This window comes from Trichechus manatus, unplaced genomic scaffold (assembly GCF_000243295.1).
Source record: "Trichechus manatus latirostris isolate Lorelei unplaced genomic scaffold, TriManLat1.0 scaffold00001, whole genome shotgun sequence".
Taxonomy (NCBI): domain Eukaryota; kingdom Metazoa; phylum Chordata; class Mammalia; order Sirenia; family Trichechidae; genus Trichechus; species Trichechus manatus.
The window spans coordinates 19,537,484-19,557,595 of record NW_004443937.1 but is presented as its reverse complement, the minus strand read 5'-3'; the positions used below and the strand labels follow the sequence as shown (position 1 = coordinate 19,557,595).

The 20,112-nt window shown below is 45.2% G+C and overlaps 1 protein-coding gene across 2 annotated transcripts in view; it reads right to left on the bottom strand.

The window, feature by feature from the left end:
* Positions 1 to 16,103, bottom strand: part of SLC41A3 (solute carrier family 41 member 3) — a 101,865-nt gene extending 85,762 nt beyond the window's left edge. For both annotated transcript variants that reach the window (XM_004368410.3, XM_023725786.1), the window contains exon 1: positions 15,995 to 16,103. The gene's annotated coding sequence lies outside the window, so the exon portion shown is untranslated. The remainder of the gene's footprint in view (positions 1 to 15,994) is intronic.
* Between the last annotated feature and the right edge of the window lie 4,009 nt (positions 16,104 to 20,112).

Sequence of the window (20,112 nt, the reverse complement as noted above, 5' to 3'; positions counted from 1 at the left end):
TTCAGTTTCATCCGTGTTGTAGTATGTATCAGTACTTCCTCCCTTTTTATGGCTGAATAATATTCTATACTATATGGATATACTACCCATTCGTTAGTTAATTGACATTAGGGTTGTATCCGATTTTTGGCTATTTTGAATAATGCTGCTATGAAGATTCACGTGCAAGTTTTTGCGTGAACATATGTTTTCAGTTATCCTGGGTATATATCCAAGAGGAGAAATGATGGGTCATACGGTAACTCTATGTTTAACTTTCTGAGTAACTTTTTTTCCAAAGCGACGTCACCATTTTACATTCCCACCAGCAATGTATGAGGATTCTAATTAGTCCACATCTTTTTCAACACTATTATTGCCCCTTTTTGTTTTATTGTTTTTATTAAAGCTGTATTTGGTATACACTCAAGAAAACTGATAATTTTAAAGTGAACACCCTCATAACCCACTAAGATGAAGAAGTCGAACACGACCAGCCTCCCAAAACCCTCTGAGCCAGTCCCAGCTAATAACCCCTCCTCCCCACAGAGGTGACCTCTGTCCAGACTTTGGAAACAATCATCTCCTCAGTTTGTTTTTTCTTCTTTACTTTTACTAACTATGTGTGCAGCCCTAAACAGTATAGTTGAGTTTTGCTTACTTTGCAATTTAGATCAGTGTTATCACACTGTATCTTCTTTTCATATCTGGTTTCTTTCACTCGAAATCATGCTTCTGAGAGTCAGCCATGCTACTGAATTCATTTTATTTTACTGCTGTATAGAATTCAACTGTACTGCAATCAATTCATTTACTGTATTAACGGACCACCCCAACTTACTTTTCAAAATAAAAGAACTTATTTTTTCTGATTACAAAAGTAATATATGTTCATGAGACATAATCCAGACAATACAGAAAGGCATTTTGTTGTTGTTGTCTGCCTTTGAGTCGATTGCAACTCATAGTGACCCTACAGGACAGAGTAGAACTGTGTCAGAGGGTTTCCTAGGCGGTAATCTTTATGTGACAAATTGCCAGCTGTTATCTCTTGCAGAGCAGCTGGTGGGTTTCAAACTACCGACTTTTCAGTTAGCAGCTAAGTGCTTAACCCTTGTGCCACCAGGGCTTCTCAAGTATGTTTAAAAAAACAATAATTTCACTACCCCCAAGTAACTAATGCTAAGTTTAGTGTATATCCTTCCAATATTTACACACACACACACACACACTTTATTTTTTAAAAAAATCAGTGTTCTAGATCCTGTTTCTTTATTTAATAAAATGTATACACCTTCCTATCCTCTGTTTTGAGTATAGACATAATGATTATGCCTTCTCGTATTATTTTTGATAGCTGATCTCAGACCTTTTCAGGCGAGGAATGAGGTAGGGGACTTACTCTACCCACCCCAGTAAGATGCCCCACCCCTTCCACAGGATTTTCGGATTCAGGAAGAGTGGAGGAAAGAACTCAGCAGGGGTATGTTACTATACGCAGCCAACTTGTAGAAGCAGGTAGGTGGAGGTCACCAGATCTACCCTGTGGGCCAGCTGTTGTTTCTCATTGGCATAAGAGCTTTGTATTGCGAGAAGCAGTTTTGTCAAGTCAGCAAAGGAGACTTGCAGCCTGTGAGGAAAGCCTGAATGTGCAAGGAGTAAGAGGAATACAGAGGAGAAGCCTCAAGTCTTCAAGAGAGGTCCTTTGAAGGTATAGGAACTATCTCCAACCACCCACTCTGAAGAACATCAGCCAAGACAGGATTAGGTTTATTCAAACAGGCAATAAACCAACAAAAACAAAGATGAGAATTACTTATTCTGATGCGACTCCCACCTTCCTAAAGGACTTGCCAAAAAAAAAAGAAAAGAAAAACCCATTACAGTTGAGTTGATTCCACCTCATGGCGATCCCCTGTGCTAGAGTAGAGTTACTCCGTAGAATTTTCTCGGCTGTAATATTTATGAAAGCAGATTGCCAGGTTTTTCTTCTGCAGAGCTGCTGGGTGGGTTCAAAACTGGCAACCTTTAGTTTAGCAGCCAATCACAAACCACTTATACCACCCAGGGACCTAAAGCACTTGCAGCAGCCCAACAATAGGGGTAGAGGACATCTGTCCTTCTTGCCACACCAGTACCACTTCCTCCTTCCCCTTCCTGCTACCCTGACCACAGCCTCTGAAAGCAGGAGCTCCTGGCTCATCTGACCAGCCAAATACTGGGACATATTTGCAGGAACTCATGTTCCACCTTCTTGCCCCAGCCCTCTTGCCTACCTGCTCGGGAGGGCTAACCGCTTTCTTTAAATTCCTGTTACATTCTCCTTAGCAATGCTGGTAACCTGAGTCAGTCAGACCCACACTCCAGGCCTGGCTATAGTGAGGATGCGGGTAACAGGGGGAGAAGAAGGGGTGCAGGGAAGAGGGCTCCTCTGAAACAGCATGCTTCAACACTACTGCTATCGGGAGTAACCAGCACCATGCGGAGCTACCAGCATGTTCTCCAGGTCCCACTCTGCCTCTCCATACAGCTCCCCTGGAACTCACAGGGAGGAAGGCTGCTTAGCAGAACAGGGGTGGGGGATCCTAGGTCCCTGGCAGTGCCCGATCCTTAATCTCTTTGAAAAATAATAGCCACAGCTACCAATTATCCGTGCAGTGCCCCTTTATCTCATTCAATCTTTGAAAATCCCCAGTAAGTGGTGCAAACAGTAAAGCACTTGACTAGTAGCAAAAAGGTTGGTGGTTCGAACACGCCCAGGGGCGCCTCAGAAATCAGGCCTGGCAAACTGTTTCTGAAAAGTCATAGCCTTGAAAAATCTATGGAGCACAGTTCTACTCTGCACACATGAGGTTGCCATGAGTTGGTGTGATGGTTAAGATTGTGGGTCAACTTGGCGGGGCCATGGTTCTCAGTGTTTTAATGAAATCACTCCCATGATTGAATATACTGTGAGTAGCCAATCAGATGAAAGGGAGTCTCCTTGGGGGTGTGGCCCGCATCTGAATATAAGCAGATGTTCTGGCTTTTTGCTCTCTCTGGATCCTCCGGCTGCTTCCTGTCGTCTCATCTCCCGTTCTTGGGACTTGAGCTGTCAGCTTATCTGCTGAACCTGGGATTCGTCGATCTGCACAGCCTGTGAGCAGGAGCCCTGCTCTCTGACCTGCTGATCTTGGGCTTGCCAGCTTCTGTGGCTGTGTGACTTGGGAGAGGCCTCTACCCTGATCCACGGACTTGGGACGTTCTAGCCTCAGTAATTGCGTGAGCTGTTTCCTTGTTGTAATCTCTCTCTCTATATATATATATTTATACATTTTACTGGTTTTGCTTCCGTAGAGAACCCAGCCTAAGACAGTTGGAATGGACTAGACAGCAACTAGCAACAACAATAACAAAGTCTTACTATTATCACCCCTGTTACATAGAAGAGGAAACCGAGGGTTACAGAGGATCAGGAGCACCAGACCCTCCCCTGTGCCCAGAGCCCACTTCTGCCTTCCCAAGACCTCACACCTACAAGGGTCTCATCCCTCCTGCCTCGGTTCCACCCCTCTACCAGAAAAGCGGATCTGGGATTTGCCTCTTTAAAAAACCTGCCTTGACCTCAAGCTACCTTCTAGCTCTTACCTGGTTTCTTTCCTCCTGACCCAGAGACTCCCCATCTCACTGCTGAGCAACATCACCTAGACATATAAGCCTCCCCCCACCACTTCCCCTCTCCCCAGCGAGCTCCCTTGCCTTCATACCCTTCAGGTGGTCCCCTGGAGCCTTTGGAAGGGGCTTTTTCTGTCTCCAGAGAGTCTCCTGCTGGGAGGGATCTCCTCAGCATGCAAAACCTGTCACCATATTTAAAAAAAAAAGAAAAAAACCCAAAAAACTCGTTGCCATCGAGTCAATGCTGATTCATAGTGACCCTACAGGACAGAGTAGAACTGCCCCATAAGGTTTCCAAGGAGCAGCTGGTAGATTCAAACTGCCAACCTTTTGGTCAGCAGCAAGCTCTTAACTACTGCGCCAACCAGGGTTCCTGTGAGCCCCAATAAAAGGCTTGTTGTGCAACACTGCCATCTCAAGGGTGTTGTCTTTTGCTTGATCAGCCCTGAAATCTCTCAGACTCACTACATTTTGTCACTCCTCTCTACAGAAACGGCAATGACCTACATAAGACCCCCCCCCCAAGCTTTCCCTCTCCTGACCTCAGTGTACTTCTTCTCAGCAAAACTCCTTATGGTTGTGAGAGACTCTGAAGGACTTGAGACTTGAGAAATTCCCACTGTGGCCTTTATACCTCCTTGTCCCCCCAGCCTCTCCTGCATGTGACTTCAGCCCCTGTTCCTTTTCATCCCTCTGGATAAAGTCCAAACTGCCTGCAGTGGCTGCTAATCCATAAGAACAACCTTTCTGTTCCCATTTCTGAAATTAGCTGTACTTTGGACACCTTCCTCCTGCTAAGTCTAGGTGAGTTTTGGCCAATATCTTCCTGGTAGCATATCAGTTAAGCACTCGGGTGTGAACTCACCCGGGGTTCCATGGAAGAAAGACCTAGTGATCTGCTTCCATAAAGATTACAACCAAGAAAACATTATGGGGCAGTTCTACTATGTTATATAGGGTCACTATGAGTCAGTACTGAAGGAAGAGGTCCAAGTTGCACTGAAGGCACTGGTGAAAACTAAGGCTCCAGGAATTTATGAAATACCAATTGAGATGTTTCAACAAACAGATGCAGCACTGGAAGCACTCACTTGTCTGTGCCAAGAAATTTGGAAGACAGCTACCAGGCCAACCAACTGGAACAGATCCATACTTGTATTCATTCCAAAGAAAGGTGATCCAACGGAATGCAGAAATTATCAAACAATATCATTAATATCACACAGAAGTAAAATTTTGCTGAAGATCATTCAAAAGCGGTTACAGCAGTACAGTGACAAGGAACGCCAGAAATTCAAGTCAGATTCAGAAGAGGATGTGGAACAAGGGATATCATTGCTGATGCCAGATGGATCCTGGCTGAAAGCAGAGAATACCAGAAAGATGTTTACCTGTGTTTTATTGACTATGCAAAGGCATTTAACTGTGTGGATCAGAACAAATTATGGATAACATTGCAAAAAGTAGGAATTCCAGAACACTTAATTGTGCTCATGAGGAACTTGTACTTAGACCAAGAGGCACTCGTTCAAACAGAACAAGGGGATACTGTATGGTTTAAAGTCCGTATGCTGAGCAAATAATCCAAGAAATTGGACCGTATGAAGAAGAACATAGCATCAGGTTTAGAGGAAGACTTATTAACAACCTGTGATATGCAGATGACACAATCTTGTCTGCTGAAAGTGAAGAGGACTTGAAGCACTTACTGATGAAGAGCAAAGACCACAGCCTTCAATATGGTTACACCTCAACATAAAGAAAACACAAATCCTCACAACCGGACCAATAAGCAATATCATGATAAACAGAGAAAACACTGAAGTTGTCAAGGATTTCATTTTACCTGGATCTACAATCAACACCCATGGAAGCATCAGTCAAGAAATCAAACGGTACATTGCACTGGGCAAATGTGCTGCAAAAGATCTCTTTAAAGTGTTAAAAAGCAAAGATGTCACTTTACGGACTAAGGTGAGCCTGACCCAAGCCATGGTGTTTTCAATTGCCTCATATGCATGTAAAAGCTGGACGATGAATAAGGAAGGCCAAAGAAGAATTGATGCCTTTGAATTATGGTGTTGGCGAAGAATACTGACTATACCATCAACTGCCAGAAGAACAAACAAATCTGTCTTGGAAAAAATGTAGCCAGAATGCTCATTAGAAGCAAGGACGTCGAGACTTCGTCTCACATAGTTTGGACATGTTATCAGGAGGGACCAGTCCCTGGAGAAGGACATCATGCTTGGTGAAGTAGACGGTCAGCAAAAAAGAGGAAGACCCTCAATGAGATGGATTGACACAGTGGCTGCAATAATGGGCTCAAGCATAAAAATGATTGTGAGGACGGCACGGGACTAGGCAGTGTTCAGTTCTATTGTACACAGGGTGGCTATGAGTCAGAACTGACTCGACAGCACCGAACAACAACAAAATGAGTCGGAATCAACTTGACAGCAATCACCAACAAAATAAAACACTCCACTCTCCTTCCCCAAGTGACATGTTCTTTTGGAGCCGTCTTGTGCCTGTCATCCTAAAATAAAGGTTTATGTGAATGGTGCCCTGGATGATTTTCTTCCATGTGGGTCTCCTTGAGACTCCTTCTTCTGGCTCAGGGTTGCCAGACTTAGCAAGTAAAGTGGGACATATTCATGCTAAGAAAATTGTCTGCTGTTTATCTGAGATTCAAATTTACTGGGCACCCTATATTTTATCTGGCAGCCGTGTTTGGGCTTCCACACGCCATGGTCAGCACGTTTTCCTCCTACCCCACTGGCGGCTCTTTCTCTGCTTCTCCCTCTGCCCTCCAAACTTTGGCATGCTCCAGACCCAGCCCTCATCTCTCTTCTGTCTACAATCCATCTCTTGGCGATCTTATCCAGTCTTGCGGCTGTAACAGACAACAATACGCTGTTGCCTCCCAAATTTATATCTCCAGCTCTGACTTCACCCAAGATCCAGGCTTGGCGAACCAACTGCTGACTCGGGCATCTAAGAGGCATCTCGAATATCACAAGTCTAATACAGAATTCTTGATTCTCCCAATTCTGTCTCTCCCACCTCTTCCGTCTCATAAGAGTCCCCACCATGCACCAAGCCCGTCAATGTAGGAGAAAGGGTTTCTTGGGGTGGGGAAGACATGAATATACAATCCTTTTTATTTTATACACTTCTATATTGTGTGGACTTTTCCCCCAATGAATGTGCACTATTTTTTGTATTTTTACTTTATTTTATTGTGCTTTAGGTGAAAGTTACAGTGCAAATTACTCATTCAAAAATTTATACACAGATTGTTTTGTGACATTGGTTGCAATCCCTGCAATGTGTCAGCATTTTCCCCCTTTCCACCCAGGGTTCTCCACGTCCATTCGTCCAGTTTTTCTGTCCGTTCCTGCCTTCTTGTCCTTGCTTATGCACAGGTGTTGTCCATTTGGTCTCATATACTTGACTGAACTAAGAAGCACATTCCTCACGTATGTTATTGTTTGTTTTATAGGACTGTTTAAACTTTGGCTGAAAGGTGGACTTTGGGAGTGGCTTGCCTTCTGAGTTAGTAGGGTGTCCGGGAGCCAGAGTTTCGGGGGCTCCTGCAGTCTCTGTCAGATAAGTAAGTCTGGTCTTTTTTTGTGAATTTGAATTTTGTTCTACGTTTTTCTCCTGCTCTGTCCAGGACTCGCTTGTCTTTTTGTTGTTGAGGTATGGAAGAATTTTTTAATTTTAGAGATTAGACCCTTGTCAGATATGTCATAGTCAAAAATCTTTTCCCAGTCTGTCGGTTCTCTTTTTACTGTTTTGGTGAAGTCTTTAGATGAGCATAAGGATTTAATTTTTAGGAGCTCCCAGTTATCTAGTTTATCTTCTGGCGTTTATGCATTGTTAGTTATGGTTTGTAATGTATTTACGCCATGTATTAGGGCCCCTAGCATTGTCCCTATTTTTTCTTCCATGATCTTTTTCATTTTAGGTTTTATATTTAGGTCTTTGATCCATTTTGAGTTAGTTTTTGTGTATGGTGTGAGGTATGGGTCCTGTTTCATTTCTTTACAGATGGGCATCCGGTTTTGCCAGCACCATTTGTTAAAAAGACTGTCTTTTCCTGATTTAATGAACTTTGGTCCTTTGTCAAAGATCGGCTGACCATAGGTGGATGGATTTACATCTGCGTTCTCGATTCCGTGCACTGGTCTATATGTCTGTCGTTGTACTAGTATCAGGCTGTTTTGACTACCGTGGCTGTATAGTAGGCTGTGAGATCAGATAGTGTGAAGCTTCCTTCTTTGTTGTTTTTCCGCAATAATTCTTTGTTTACCCAAGGCCTGTTTTCTTTCCATTGTATTTTTTAAAGCAATTAAAATTTACAAACAAAAGTAGCAATGATCTTCTCTACTACTACTACTCTACTGAGAAGTGCTAATTCTTCATTCACTCAACAAATAATGTCTTATTCCTTCCTTTTCTGCTAGGCATATTCTAGGTACCAATAATACAGTGAAAAGCAAGACAGATAAATGTCCTGCTTTCAGAAATTTACATCCTAAAGGCAGAGATAGAAATAATCAAGTAAACAAATAAATAAACAAGATAAATCAAGTAAACAAATAAATAAACAAGATAAATGCAAGTATGAAGAAAACTAACACAGTGAATTCACAGAGACTATCTGGGGACGCTGGAGGGGGTGGTTTGGATGGGCCATCAAGGAAGGTCCTTAAGGAGTGGGCGACATTTTTACTGAACCCTAATTGGCAAAAAAGGGGCCAACTGTGCAAAGGTTTGGGGAGAACCACCTGGGCAGAGGGAGCAGCAAGTGCACAGGCTCTGAGGTGGGAACAAGCTCCTTCCTTTAAGGAAGGAAAGGAAAACAGGTTAGCACATCTGGGACACAAGGAGAGGGAGCGAGCACAGCAGGAGATGGGGCAGACAGCAAGCAGGGCCTACCAGGAAGGGCCTCCCAGGCAAGTAAGGAGTGTGCATTTTATCCCAAGTGTGACACAGGACAGCACTGAAGGTTCTAAACAGGACAGTGACATAAGAATGTACTCTGCTTTTAAAAGATCACTCTCTTGCTTTCCCCACTAAAAGGAACCAGGGCCCATGACTGACCCCTATGGAGCTGAAGAATCACCCTGGCAACCCACAGAATACTGATAAATGATAAATCATTATAGCATTAAATTCCTAGGTTTTGTAGCACTTGGTTATGCATCAAAAGATAACTGATATATTCCCATTTTGTGATTCTGTAACAGTTGAACCCGTTTTTCTCAGGGTTTGGGAAAGAGTACAGAGCTAAGGACTGTTGATGTGCGAGAAAAATCTTAGTTACTAATGCAGCCATATGCACAAAGGAAAGTTGGCTACATGACATTAAAGTGATAAAAACTGATATGAACTCTAACCTTAAAAAGCATGTGTTTTCCAGCTCTAACACTTCTAAAAGTAGTCCATAGCAGCAGGCCATCTTCCCACCATGGGGATGTCCCATGAACCTCGGCACCCAGATTTTGGTCTCTAACCCTAGGATAATGGACTCCATAAACAGGGGTAGAAAAAAAATATTAAGATGGCTTTGGAATATTCTGTTGCTGCCAGAAAATAAGATACATTCAAAGATGTCAGAGGAGCGGCTAAAATGTCAACAAAACCCATAGCCGTTGAGTTGATTCCAACTCATAGCAACCTTATAGGACAGAGTAGAACTGTCCCATAGGATTTCCAAGGAGTGGCTGGTGGATTTGAACTGCCATCTTTTTGGTTAGCAGCTCAGCTCTTAACCACTGTGCCACCAGGGCTCCAAAACACCAAAGGAACAAAATTTAAGCAGACCACCATTGTCAAACAATGATGATTTAGGCATCAAAGAATAATAAATACAGTATAATTATCATTTTACAAGTTGCATCTGTAAAAGGCCATGAGTTCATTATGATATCAAAAAAGTTAAAATTAATATCTAGTGTATAAAAATCAATAAAGAATGAATAATATTAAACAGCATACAAACTCAATCATCAATTAAAATCAATATAGCATTAAATATATCCTATTACAGAAACCTTTCTTTATTATATTTAACAGGTAGAAGTTATGACTACACAGCCAGGTCTTTTGTTAATGCAATTATACCATGTCACTTTATAAAGAAGTGATCTGTATATACAGAAAAAAGTGAACAAAAATGTGTGAGCAAGTCAACACAGTACTGGCAAAGCAACACCTACGGTCAAGGAATAACTAAGCAGAAAGAAGTTTCAGCTACTAAATCGCATAGGTGGTCAGACAAAATAATCAATTAAAAAGAGGGTCCAAAAACGTTTTCCAAGAACTATCCAATTAGAGAGACGTTATGAGACACTCATCCCCTCGTCCTCAAGAGAATGGAGCCTCTGGGTCACTCTACTGATTGCAATGAAGTTCAGGTAAGACACAAATGAGTTTCCAAATATACTAGGAAACCAGGTCACTGCATTATAAAGTCAGGACAAGCAGCTCGGTGCTGCCAGCTAAGCAAAATGGAAGGACCTCCCCATTGCTGAGCAAGACTACAAGTCTCAAAATTAAATAATAACAATAATAAAATCCATAAGAAAGACATGAACCTTCCTTGGTTTGGAGGTTTAGGGTCATAGTTTCGTGGGATATCCCATTAACTGGCCTAATAACATGTTCAGTGCTTCTGTTCTACCTCTTAGTTCTTTGCATAGTACCTGGGGTCTCGATTCACCTGGAACAACAGAGGAAGAAGGAGAGTCAGGAATAGGAGGAGGATATGGAATATGTGGCTAATTGCCTTCATGAACAACTGCCTTCTTTGCCATGAGACCAGAAAAACTGGATGGTGCCTAGCTACCATTACTGAATATTTTGATCAAAGATTCCATAGAAGAATCCTGATCAAAAGGGGGAATATGTAGAACAGAATTTCAAATTCTGATGGAATCCAGATTTTCTGGAGCCATGCAGGTGGGATGAATCCCTGAAATTATTGCTCTGAATTAATCTTTAAACCTTAAACTTTAAACCAAAAATATCCCCTGAAGTCTTCTCAAAATCAAACAATAGTTTAGCTTAACTAGTAAAGAATGTCTGCCTTGAGCACTGTGCTCTTTTAAGATCAGTCTATGTGGGGACTGTGGGACATAAAGTGATACTAGTGAAGAGTGTGCCTCTTAGTCAAGTAGATACAAGAGACCAAAGGGGCAGCTTCTGGTCAGAGGTGAGATGGGAAGGCGGAGAGAGTTAGGAGCTGGTTGAATGGTCATGGGGAATCAGGGGCAGAAACGAGGAGTGTGCTGTCGCAGAATTGGGTGATGAATTAGGGTCTCATAACAATGTAAGTAAAAAAAATTTTTTTGTATGGGAGACTAACTTGAAATGTAAACTTCATTTAATTACAACAAAAAAAAAAAAAAGAAAAGAAAATGTTCTGCATCCTAGTTTGATGAGTGGCGTCTGGGGTCTTTAAAGCTTGCAAGCGGCTATCTAAGATGCATCAGTTCGTCCCAACCACCTGGAGTAAAGGAGAATGAAGAACACTAAAGACACAAGGAAAGCCCAAGAGACAGAAAGGGCAACATAAACCAGAGAGTTCATCAGCCTGAGACCAGAAGAACTAGATGGTGCCCGGCTACCACCAATGATCACCCTGACAGGAACACAACAGAGAGTCCCAGATGGAGCAGGAGAAAGGTGGAGTGCAGAACTCAAATTCTAGTAAGAAGACCAGACTTAATGGTCTGACTAAGACTGGAGGTATCCCGGAAAGCATGGCCCCTAGATTCTCTATCAGCCCAGAACTAAAACAATTTCCAAGGCCAACTCTTCAGACAGGGACTGGACTGGACTGTGGGACATAAAGTGATTCTTATCAGGAGTGTGCCTCTTAGCTCAAGTAGACACAAGAGACTAAATGGGCAGCTTCTGTCCAGAGGTGAAATGGGAAGGCAGAGAGGGTTAGGAGCTGGTTGAATGGACATGGGGAATCAGGGGTGGAAAGGAGGAGTGTGCTGTCACAGTATGGGGAGAGTAATTAGAGTCACATAACAATGTATGTATAAATTTTTGTATGGGAAAAAATAAAAAATAAATAAATTACCAAAAAAAAAAAAGAATTATCTATGTGAGATCAAATTGACAACAGCAACTCAAAAGGTTTGATGGGAAGCCTAGGGGGCAGTGAGTTGAAGACAATGGTGATGGAATAATTTGGAAACGGATAGTGAGAATAGCAGCACAACTGGAAGAACGTAATCGATGTCACTGAATTGTACATGTAGAAACTTTTGAAATGATGTATCTTTAGCTATGTATATTTTCACCAAAAAAAAGAAGGTCATCCAAGGTCGAGAAGGGAGAGTGTTGACATGTCATGGGGTTGTTAAGTAATGTCATAAAACAGTATGTGTACTGACAATTTAATGAGAAACTATTTGTTCTGTAAACCTTCACCTAGATCACAATTAAAAAAAAAAAATATCAGTCTATATGGGATCAAAGTGACAACAGCAACTTTAAAGATTAGATAGAAAACTTAGGGGGCAGTGAGTTGATGTTAACGGGATCCGGAAAAAAGGAAGGTGAGAACTGTTGCACAACTCGAAGAATGTAATCAACGTCACTGAATTGTGCATGTAGAAATTGTTGAATTGGTGGATGCTCTGCTGTGTATATTCTCCACAACAACAAAAATAAAATAAATTATTTTAGAAAACGGTATGAACCTAAGAGTCTCATGGTATAACAATGAAAACTTTGTGATAAAACAGGGCTTAGCCCAATGACATACAGATTGGAGTGACCTTGAAATGCATGACCTGGCTCCATTTCCCAACCAAGAAGCAACCCATGGATAGCTCAGTTCCTCTTGCTAACTCTGCTGGCCTGAGACAGTTACTTCTTTTCTCTTAGATTTAGTGAGAATCCTGAAACCCTAGGAAGGTGCAAAAACAATAGTGAAAGTACTTACACTCTAGAAACACAACACTGGGAAGAGTAAGAAAGATGATGACTACGTAAATTCATATCCGTGATATTTGGGTTTTATGACCAGTTTTAGCGTAAATGAACTGATTCATTTCATAACCACTATGATATTGTGTGCGTATTTAAAACATCATGGAAATCAGATATACTAGAATTATAGTTTTTAATTAAATGTTTAGAAGAATTTGATTAAACATACGTATGCAGTCAACATTTAAATATCTGGGGAATTTGTTAAATCTTTAAGTTTTGACTTATTAGCTGTGTAAATGGGCTATAATAAGAGTGGATCCTGGAGATCTTTAAAAAAGACTGCCTGCTCAGTAACTCTATTAGGTGTTCACAAAGTTCAAAAGGGAGACAGAGTGTCTCTATGTGCCATACTCAGACACCAGCACCCCAATGACAGAACAGATAGAGGATGCTCTGCGTCTCCTGGTCCCCCTTGCCAGCCAGCCATGGCTTGGTTTGCCTGAGCAGTCCGGAAAGTGGTTTGTCAGAAGGATTTTTGCCCCTAAACCATGGATTTAAATCCCTAAAAGCTGGGGTAAGGAGGGCCTTCAAAAAAGAAAACAAAACACCACACACATTACAAGCAAAGGCAGGAGAAAAAAATGATTAATTTGACCACATTAAAAGTTTAAATATTCTGTATGACAAAAGTTCTAACCAAAATTAAAAGACAAGCAAAAGCCAATGAGAAAATATTTGGAACCTGAAGAACGGACAATCAACAAGGAAAAAAATCCATCAAAGAAACAGGTAAAGACCAAAAGCAGGTACTGAACAGAGAGGCACAGATGTCCCATACACATAAGAAGGGACGGCCATCTTTCCAGGGACAGGGAAATGAAACTAAAGCCAACTGTGAAAGGCCCTATTCACCCATCAGATGGGCCCCAGATGAAGAGGTCGCTGTTACCAAGTAGCTGAAGAGGCAGAGAGAAACGTGCTTCACACATCTGTGGGCATGTGGTTGGACGCCTCCAGTGACCACCCAGTCTCTACATGTCCCCACAAGGTAGCGGCTGTGTGATGACACGCCCGTGTGCACACGGATCTGGCCCAAGAGCTTCCATGGCCGCTTTGCCTGGCACAGGGCAGCAAACGGGAACACTCAGTGCTTAGCTCTGCTGCTGTCCACACTGTGATCCAGATGAGGTGGGGCACTGTGTCCCCGAGAGAAATCGCAGAGTGAGGAGAGCACTGCAGGATGGCCCCAACTATCCCGTCCTGTGGCCCACCTTCAGGATACACGTATGCAAACACAGAGGAAAAGGTCTGGCAGGGGTGACCTCTGGGGAGGGAGGGGAGTGCCCGGGACAGAGGTCCAGCCAGGAGGTCAGCAGGGATCTTACATCCCAGTGGGTGGTGGTCAAAGTCACCCTCCACTTATCTGTAACACCGAGTGGCTTATAAGGAGGATGTGTTCAAACCTGTATCATTAAACATCGGTACAAACGAGCAAGCCAAGCCTTTGAAGAAAAGCACCAGCCGGAAGTTCCTCCTCTGGCAAGTGTGGGCTGTGGACGAAGGAAAACCTTCACCCACAGGGAGGAGCCAGGCTGAACACGAGGGCATTAACTCTGGAGCAGTCTTCTCAACTGGGGCCACCTTCTCTCTGGGGACATTTGGCAATGTCTGGAGACACGTTTGATTCTCACAGCTGAGAGTAGCTGCTACAGGACAGCTCCCCCTCCCCCACTACAAAGACTTGTCCAGCCCAAAATGCCAACAATTCCGAGGCTGAGAACCTGCTCTAGAGTGGTATGCCTGGAGACCCTCCCTCACACCCAGGCTCAAGAGGGGCTGGGCAGGACAACAGGATGGACCCTGGCCCGCCTCGGGCCACCAGCCAGAGCCATTGGAATGCCAGGTCCCTGACAGGAGCATCCCTCGCCATCAGACTGATGATGGACTGACAGGGAGGGCTGGACACATGAATCGGGCACATGGCCAGTGGTCAAGGGTGAGGCAAGTCCTGAGCCCAGGCCTCCCTCCTCCTGTCCTAACACATTGGGTCTGTCCTTGTCCTTAGCGCCTCACACAGACCAGTGCTCACCCAAAAGCTGGGGTGCAGGGCAGTTCCTGACCATGCGGCGGGCAGACTGAGAGTCTGGAAACCCTTGTCTCTGCTTAGTTGCCTCAGAACTCGGGTCCTCCTCACTGCAGGGGTCACTCCTGTTGAGGGTGTGAGTCCTAGCTCATCCCTTCCTTGCCTTGCTGGGTGAATTTGGAAAAGTTATTTACAATTTCTATGTCTCCATTGCTTCATCTCTAAAGTGGGGATAATATTACTGCTTCACAGGCACCTCACCTGTTCCCACCCCCCAGTTCAGACTCTTCATGTTTTAGAGCAGTGGTCTTTAACCTATAGCCAGCTTCCACATCACCAGGAGGACTTGTTAAAGTTTCTGATTCAATAGGTCTGGGTGAGACAGGGGAATCTGCATTTCTAACAAGGTCTCAGGGATGCAGATGCTGTTGTTCCAGAACCACAATTTAAGAACCCTGGTTTGGAATATTTCTATAGAGGGTCCAATCGTAAAGGGACCCTATGAGTCGGAATCGACTCAACAGCAATGGGCTTGTTTTTTTTGGTTTATCCCAGGTCTCTCCTGGCTGGAGGGATGCGTGGGACTCTGATAAGGACTCCCTGCTTGGCATCCCAGTAGGTTTTTTCACCGGAGGCTTTCTCCTGAGTTCGCCTCCGGAGCGAGTTTGCTGATCCCGTGGTGTGGATTAGCAGGGACCTCTGGCTAAGGCAGCGAATGTTCTTTGGGGTGATGAGGGGCTACAGAGACACTGTGCGGGAGAGAAGAGGTGAACGGGTCTCTTGCGTGACACCCACATATAAACTATGGCCCTAGTGCGCTGTGGTTTTGAAATGAATAGACAGGGACGGGACGAGTGCACAGGTCAATTAAGTCCAGACACCCAGGTGTGGGAGAGCAAGTCCTGGAACTACCTAAAGGACAGGGGGTCCCTTTCAGGGGTCCATAGGGCTGTCCGTGTCCTCTGGGAGGTGAAAGGCTGGGGTGCTCTGGCAGCACATTCCGCCCCTCGTCCCCAGCGCCCCCTGCCGGCCACCCCGGAACCCTTACACCGGTCACTTCCCCCCACTTCCCCATTCCTCCTGCCAGCCCGCCGAATAGCCTTCCCCAGGTTCAGACCCCTCCCCAGAACTCCATCTCTCAGCCTCTCTACTCCACCCCCTCCCCCCACACCTAATTCCCTCCCAGTACGGCGCCCACCCCGGGTTCCCTCCAGGGCGCCCCCGTCGCTCCCGGGTCCCGCTCCATCCCGGCCACCCCCCAGGCCCCGCCCCGGCGCGCCCCCCCACCATGCAGAAGGAAGGCGTCTCGCTTACCCGAACCCTCTCCGTTCCCAGCGGGGAAGGCGGGATCCGGCCAGTCCTCGGGATCTGGCGCGGAGGATGGAGCGCGGCTGCAGAGGCGGGGCTCAGAGGCCGGCCCTGCGGGCTCTGGGAGGAAGCAGGAAGGGGCCGGGACGTCCCACCTAGTCCCGCCCCCTACCCGAGCGCCGTCCCTTGTCCCAGTCCGCCAAGCGGAGGCCAGGGCGGCGAGGCAGAGCCGCCACTCCCCCGGCTCTGCTAACCGCGCGCCGCTGTTTCTGTGTTCTGCGCCCGGCCGAGAGAGACCTCTGAGGAGAGGGAGGGTCGGAGCCGGCACTCTGGGGGACCTGAGAGGCGGTGCCATGTGAAGGTCAGTCAGTCCCACCCCGGCGTAAACCGCAGCCCTGGAGCTCAGACACCACCTTCTGGAAGAAGAGCTGGGAACTTTGTAGGAGGAGAGACCCGGTGTCAGATTTCATCTCCCAGCTCTATTTAACGTGGCTGTGACTCGGTAGGAGTCCTGGTGATGCAATGGTTAAGAGTTTGGCTGCTAACCCAAAGGTCGACAGTTCAAATCCACCAGCTGCTCCTTGGAAACCCTATGGGGCAATTCTACTCTGTCCTATAGGGTTGCTATGAGTAGGAATCGACTCGACGGCAACGGGTACGGGTTTGGTGACTCAATACAAGGTACCTTTACTGAGCGCGTCCTAGCTCCTTCCATCTGCTGTTGCGCTAAATTCTCACAACAACCCTTTGGGAGAAGGTCTCATGCTTGTTTTATAAAGGAGGAAACTATGCCTTCTTTAAGGGGTTGTGTAAAGACCAGAGATTCCTAATCCCCAGATGCCTGGCATGTAGTTGGTGCTTAATAGTTTCCACGATTAGTGTTGGGTTGAGAGTTTGTTAAACTTTTATTATGGAAATGTTCAAACAGACAAAGTAAAGAATGTAAAATGCCCCCCCCCAACACACACCCATCAGCCAGCTTTTGTCATGCTTTTTTTCACCTATATTTCCGCTGTCCTCCTCCACACACATACCCCCTCACGCCTTGGGGTAATTTTAAAGCACATCCCAGCAGACATATCATTTCATCTTTAAATGCTTCAGTATGTTTGTCTAATCAATAAGGTCTGTTTTCTTAAGAATTATACCATTATCACACCTAACAAAATTAACAAGAATTCTTTCAGTTCATCTGAGACCCATCCAGTTCAATTTTCCACGATTAACTCAAAAATATCCTTTGACAATGTGTTCCACCCAGGATCCAAAGACGGGGAGACATTTTGGAGGCAGGAGACCTCGGGTTATGCTGGAAGCCTGCTCACGTGGCCAGAGCCTGGGTCCCACTGGAGGAGAGCCCAGGGAGAGCAGAAGAGTTAGGTGCAAATGCAGCCCACGTATCTGCCAAGACTTAGTGAAACACTGGACTATCTGATTTCAACAGAAGACAACTTTGCATATTAAACATTAAGCTCCAGCAAGGAGCACCAAGGAACACCCACACGCAAGTGCCTTACCGTGTTTTTCTGTAAGTATACAGCCTTCTTGATCTATATCTGGTTCCAACACTGCCAGAATACCTCTCTAAGCTCCTGGGCTTTAGGGGGCTGCATTTTGGCCTTCCTCCAGCCTGGCCTTCCCCACAGAATGAAGGGTTCTAGCCACTGGGGGCCAGCTGCCCTGCCTTAATCTTTCTTGACCACGCTTCAGCTTCGAGCCCGGTTCTGGAGTGTGTGCGGGCCTCTCACCCAGAGAACAAGGATGAGCAGTGTGGGGAACACTGATAGTCTCTTCCCATATGACCACATGGAACTCCTAGGAGCCTGAAAATTCTAAATTTGAACCTGGCCTTCCAGGTTGTTAAGGAGCCAAGAGAATAGAACAAACTCTATGTTACAGTTTGTTTGTTTGATTTATAATTTAGAAATATTTAGACACATGGTTCATGGGCCTCCATTTGTATGCTTGGCCTGGGCTCTGTACATTTTGAGATGGACCTGTCTGGTTTCAAGAGAGTTATAGGTACAAGAAACATTTCGTTTTCTTAACTCTAGTGCAAAAAAATAGACCAGCAAAAGTATATAAATAATAATATAAAAAAATAAAAAAGAACAACCAGCAGTTGGCCTCAATAATAGAGCGGTATGAGCCTTGAAGAATGCAGGCGCTAAAATAGACCAGCAAAAGTATATAAATAATAATATAAAAAAATAAAAAAGAACAACCAGCAGTTGGCCTCAATAATAGAGCGGTATGAGCCTTGAAGAATGCAGGCGCTCTCTATAAGGGGCAGCCTCGGCTAAGATCCAAATGGAATCTCCATGCCCATATACAGGCAGGGGTAGATTATCCAATAGGCAAGGTAAGCATGGTGCTTACCTTGGAAACCCTGGTGGCATGGTGGTTAGGAGCTATGGCTGCTAACCAAAAGCTAGGCAGTTCAAATTCACCAGGTGCTCTTTGGAAACACTATGGGGCAGTTCTATTCTGCCCTGTAGGGTCACTATGAGTCAGAATTGACTCAACCGCAATGGGTTTGTTTTTTTTTTACCTTGCTTACCAGATCATCTATAGTGAACAATTCACATGGGTTTTACCACATCAAAGATGTGAGATTGTTCACTACAGATTAGTAAGTAAGCACAAGTAAGCCCGTGCTTACCTTGCTTACCAGGTCATCCAGCCCTGTCAGGGATTGTAAATCTGAAAAGAGGCTTTGATTCTGTAGGAAGATGCTGTAGGATTGGGAGAGATACATATGTCAGCCATACCTTGAAGCAGACTCTTTGATGTGGTAAAAAAATACGAAATTGTTCACTACAGATGATCCAGGAAACAAAGTAAGCCTTGCCTATTGGATAACCCGCCCCTGGATACTGGGTCCATTCCATGAGTCCTTGGGAAGTGGCAGGCAGTGTGTTCCAGTCCTGAAAACCCTCCCCTCACCTACAGGCGTTTGCCAGTCCCAGGAGCACAAAGGACTGGCTGCAGGCTAAGCACTGACAGCTTTTGTAAAGAGCCACTATGCCAACCACCTTGCTTCTCTAAGCTGTAGTTTTTGGAGGTAAACTGAAGATATGATATATGCAAAAGGCATATGTAAATGATAAAGTTTCATACAATGTTAGGGAGTGAAGTGTTAGGCAAGCTGACCTTGAGAAAGCATTGTGCTGCAGTGTTCTGTGAGGTGGGGATGGTATCATGGGATGGTCCATGTCAGGCCCTCAGCACAGTGCCTCACAGATGGTGAGAGTTCAATAAAAGTTTGCTGCTACCATGTTTATTGTTAGTATTGAAATTGCAATGGAACAAATCACTAGTGCAAGGATGATTTCAGGGGCTGGGACAGACCACTGGGAGAGGGCCTGTCCCCTAGGCCAAGTGGGTATCTTGGCAGGCCTCATTGCCCATGCCTTTCCTCAGTCTGCTCTGGCTTCCCACTGTTGCTCTGCACAGCAGACTCATCCTGCACTTCGGCCAGGCTCTGTCTCTTCCAAATAGCCTTCAGCTTGGTGCAGCAGCCAGAGCCCAGCATCAGCCCAGCTCCTTCACACATCCTTCTTCTCCTCAGTGAAACACAGGAGCCCTCTCTGGCAGAGGCCTTGGGGTAGACTGGCAGGCCAAGGCTCACCTGCACCTCTGCCCTGAGTGTGGTAGCCTGTCCCGGAGTGGACAGGAGTGGCCTGGGCCCTTCCCGACTACCCTACAGAGTAAGTTTGGAGTTGAGGGCCATCAGCATCTTCTCACAAGTCAACCCACCCCTGTCCAAAGCCCGCAGCCTCTCAGGGAGCTCGGTTCCTCACACACCCCAGTGTCTGCAGAGATTTGCCCTCATTCCAATGCCTCCTCTAAGACTCTGCTCGAAATTGCCCTCCTCTGAGAAGTCTTAAACAGACTCTCCTCGGCATCCTTTCTCTCAACTCACGTAACACTTTTAAGTCCTGCCATTGGGCTATATTAGAATGGATATTTTCAATCTCTTTGGTTGTGAGCCCTCCAGGAAGTGACTCAGTCCCACCACCTCTGCATCCCCAGCACATAGCTAGCACATGGTAGACACTTGTTTTAGGTTGCCCCCCCCGACCCCTTGTCCCCAAAGCAGTCCTTGAGACAAGGATTCCAGT